The sequence below is a fragment of the Ailuropoda melanoleuca genome, chromosome 2, assembly GCF_002007445.2.
Source record: "Ailuropoda melanoleuca isolate Jingjing chromosome 2, ASM200744v2, whole genome shotgun sequence".
NCBI lineage: Eukaryota > Metazoa > Chordata > Mammalia > Carnivora > Ursidae > Ailuropoda > Ailuropoda melanoleuca.
The window spans coordinates 2,718,343-2,722,704 of NC_048219.1; the positions used below are offsets into that span (position 1 = coordinate 2,718,343).

General features: G+C 54.0%; 1 long non-coding RNA gene across 1 annotated transcript; it reads left to right on the forward strand.

The window, feature by feature from the left end:
* Window positions 1–524: 524 nt before the first annotated feature.
* LOC117796276 lies at window positions 525–3,681 on the forward strand. The gene is made up of 3 exons (XR_004620651.1): window positions 525–673; window positions 1,001–1,139; window positions 3,221–3,681. It is a non-coding gene; the product is annotated as an uncharacterized LOC117796276 (long non-coding RNA).
* The last annotated feature ends 681 nt before the right edge of the window (window positions 3,682–4,362 follow it).

Genomic DNA, 4,362 nt, shown 5'->3' on the forward strand with positions numbered 1-4,362 from the left:
TAAACCTCTCCGAGTGAGCCCACTTTCTCATCTGTGAAAAGGGGGACCATCTCTTCCCTGAGCCTGAGCGGGGTGTTACCTGTGAAGCAACCAGCATGGGGGCTGGTACGCAGTTTCAGCGGCTGGTTGTCCCCTTCCTCTTTCTTCTACAACTAAAGTCCATGACGCTAGAAAAGCCCTGGAAAAGGAGCGACTTACTACTTGGGGGAGTCCAGGAAGGCTTCACACCGAAGAGAGGGTATTGGAATAGGGTTTTCAGGAATGAACAGGAGTTTCCTAGGCATTCCAGGGCTCTGGGAAGGCAGGAGTTCTCTCTGCCTTGGCTTGGCCCTGTTTTCCCAATGCCTGGTATACAACAGGAGCGTAAATCTTCGCTAGATGAGGGGACAGCGTTCCAGGAGGCAGGGGCAGCGTAAGCAGAGGTGTGGGGGCAGGCCTTGGTCCGGCGTCGCTGGTGGGTGAGCCTTGTTTACCAAAGGCCGTGGGATCTGTGAACCCACCTGCCTGTGTTTCCTGCAGGACCGTGGGCACCCCACGGGCAGGTTCCTGCGGCCCTCGCCCTATTGTCACCATGGCTCAGCCACGCCCTGGCCCAGAGGACCAGGCTCTAGATTGGATGCTCATACGGACAGAAGGGTGCCCCTTTGGATCACTGCCGAAATCCTTACTTGGGGTAAGGGGCGTGTGTGTGTGTGTGTGTGTGTGTGTGTGTGTTGTGGGGCTGTCTTCCTATATCTTCCCTACTCTTCCTGGGGACCCAAGGAGAAAGTCTAAACTCTGTATCCCACCCTGCTAGGCCCTTCCTGATGGGCCTCTGTCCATTTCTGCAGCCCTGTAAACCTTTATCAGTTGATGCTATGTACTGTGGGGGAAGTAAAGCAGGGCAAAGGTTGTTGGGGGGGGTGTTGGAGGGGAGGAATTGCTCTTTTAGGTGGGATGGTCAGGGAGGGGGCCTCCCTCGGAAGATGACCCTAGAGCAGAGTGTCAATTTCCCTTTCAGGCTCTGGGAGCAAAGCCTGCCGAACCCTCCAGGCTGGGCCGGGCATCCTTCTGGTGCCCCACGGCCTCTGCCTTCTCCTTCGCCTTGGCTTCAGGCCGCCGGGCCCAGCCACTTGTAGCCGTATGACCTTGGACAGTTGGTAAGTCTTTCTTTGCCTCAGTTTCCTCTTCTGTTAAGTGGGGGATAAAATAGTATGTGCTTCCAGGGTGGCCGTGGGCATTCCCTCTGTTCTCATTTGCAGAGGGCTCAGAATGGCACCCTGTATGACATCAATGCTCCAGAAATGGGGCTGTATTCCTTATCAGCATTGCTGCATTTATCCCATTTTAGTTCTCTTTTCCTCTAGTTGCAATGACCGTTGAGTCTTGTCCAAGCCTCTGGAAATGGAAATGGGAGGAACTCCCTTAGGGAGTTTGGGCAAGGCGGGTGAGTGAGGACAGTGCCCTGCTGTCTTCCCAACTGCTGGACGGGAACGGTGACTAATCGAGCCCTTAGTTATGTGCCAGGATGGACGGTGCTGTCTTGCACAAGTATCCCGGTCCTCCAAACACCCCTGAGGTAACCCCACCCCGCAGACGAGGAAACCCAGGCCTCAGGAGCCGGTCACCTGGTTCAGGCTCCAGGGGGCTCAGCGGGGATAGGAACCCATGTCAACCTGACTCTGTACTCAACTGACTGGCTGGGGAAATCCCTTCCAGCCCCTGCCAGGTGAACACTGGTTGAGAGCTCTGCCCACCAAGGAGGCCAATGTGTCATTCCATGGATCAGAATTGATCTGAAGGAAGCCATGTGTGGGCAGCCGTGGCCTTTTCCAAAAGGGGGACACATCGATTGTACACTTCAAACACCTACAGTCAACTGTATTCCTTTAGGATGGAAAGGCAGGGGGAGGAGGGGGAAGAGAGAAGAGAGGGATGGGTGGCAGGCAGTGTCCCCCGGGGGACCCCTCCACGGTCAGCACTCAGCAGTATGTGGGGTTGGGCCTGGGAGGACTGGCAGGTCACAGACCGCGTGGGTCCACGTGGCCCCGGGAGCCTCTCACTGAGCTGAAGAGGTTCTGCAGTGAAAAGATGGGTTCTTCATACCCTTCAGCCCCCAAGCAGGCCAACTATTATATCTGGACCCCGAAAGAATACATCACACAGAAGGGAGAAATCCGGGGGCTGGAGACAGTGTGCTGGATCCCATGCAGACTGAAAGCCTGTGGTTTTCACGTCCTTGGCACAGAGCCCTCCAGGTGTGAGACGTGGGAGACGGAGCACCAGGCTGGGGTCACAAAACCGGGGACTGACCTTGTATGACCTTGATCCAGTCCCTTCCTTCTCTGGGCCTCACAAGCCCCTCTGTGAACACAGCAGTGGCAAGAGTGGGGGATCTCCCCACCAGCTCCATCACTGAGTGGGACCAGTCATTCTGTCCGTCCAGAGGCGTTCTGCCCCGGGCCCCGCTCTAGCTGTCGGGGTGACACAAGCGAAGGAGAAAGAGAAGGTCTGCTCTTAGGGAACTTGTTTTTGATGGAGAGACAGTGAACATGGCAACAATGAAGAAAGTAATTTCAGATGGTGAAAAGTGACACAGGGTCATATGAGAGAGAGAGCAAGGGGGCTTCCTTAGGTGGGGGGATACGAGAAGGGCTCCCTGGGGAGGTGAACTTTGAACTGAGACCTGAAGATTGAGACCTGTCATGTGAGAATCTAGCAGAAGAGCATGAAAGGCAGAAGGATGGCAAGTGCAAAGGCCCTGTGGTGAGACTGATGTTGGCATGACTGAGGTACAGAAAGGCCCGAGTGGCTGGGGCGGTGAGCCAGGGTGAGTGCCGGGTGAGACGAGGCAGCGGAGTGAGCAGACTGATGGTTCTCAGCCAGGGCTGCACCACCTTTCCCTGTGAATGCTTTTTTGGTTGTCCCAAGGATTAGGGGACATCCAGTAGCACGTAGTGCTGGGAGGGATGACAGCTGTCCTGTGATACAGAGGAGTCCCGCACGACAGTGCTATTTCCTTTATCAAGACACAGTAGATCCCACCTCCTGCCTAGCAGGATGGTTACTATTAAAAACAAACACATAAGTCAACAAGAGTCGGTGAGGACGTGGAGACGTCGGAACCCTGCCCACTGCTGGGGGAGGTGTAAGACGGCCCGGCAGGCTCTGGAAAACACTATGGCTGTTCCTCGAACAATTAAAAATAGAAACGCCCCATGATCCACCAACTCCATTTCAGGTTATAGATCCGAAAGAATTGAAAGCAGCACTCAAAGAGATATTTGTACACCCGTGTTCACAGCAGCATCATTCACGATAGCCTAAGGGTAGGAAGAACGGAACGTCCCCCGAAGGATGGGCAGAGAAACAAGCTGCAGAATGTCCATACAGCTGAGTAGTATCCGGCCCCTGGAAGGGAGGGGTCCCGCGCACGCGCTACCGCACTGACAAACCTTGAGGACATTATGCTAAATGAAATAGCCAAGCACAAGAGACAAATCCTGTGTGATGGCACCTCTGTGAGGCCCCAGGGCAGCCAAATCCGTAGAGACAAAGAGCAGAATGAGGGGAGTGGGAGCTGCAGTTTGTAGAGCGGGAATGGGGTGTCGGTTGTGGAAGATGAAAATGTCTCAAGTTTGGGAGTGCCACAGTCTGAATATACTGAGCACGACTGAATTGTACACTTGAGAAATGGTTACAAGGGGGTGGGTGCCTGGGTGGCTCAGTGGCTTAAGCATCTGCCTTCAGCTCAAGTCGTGATCCTGGGGTCCTGGGATCGTGCCCCGGCCAGGGCTCCCTGCTCGGCTTCTCCCTCTCCTTCTACCCTCCCCCTTTCCCACTTGTGCTTTCTCTCACACACTCTCTCTCAAATAAATAAATAAAAGCTTTGGGAAAAAATGGTTACTAAGATAAATTTTATACTATGTGTCTTTTACCACATTTTTAAAAAGAAACATCAGATCATCTTTTTTCCTTGGCTAAGAGTTTGTATATTTTTCTGAGTAGCGGGAAGCCATTGGGAGGGATTGATATCATTATTATATGTATTTTTTGTTTATTTGTTTGTTGTTTTGTTGAATCACCCCGGCTGCTCTGTGAAGGATGCTGGGGCAGCAGGAGCGGATGCGGGCAGGCCAAGGAGGCCGGCGGGTCATCCAGGAGAGAGAGTGGCTTGGACCAGGCTAGTAGCCATGGCTGTGGTGAGAAGTGGGTGGATCCGAGGGGGATCGTGGCAGACAGTCTACGGGCCCAGCAGACAGACTGGATGGGAAGGCAGGAGGAGGTGTCACTCGTGGCCTTCTGCTCCGTGGGCACTTGTTTTTGGAGCTCATATGATATGCTCGGCACACGCTGGAAAAGTGACAATGGGGCTGGAGGACC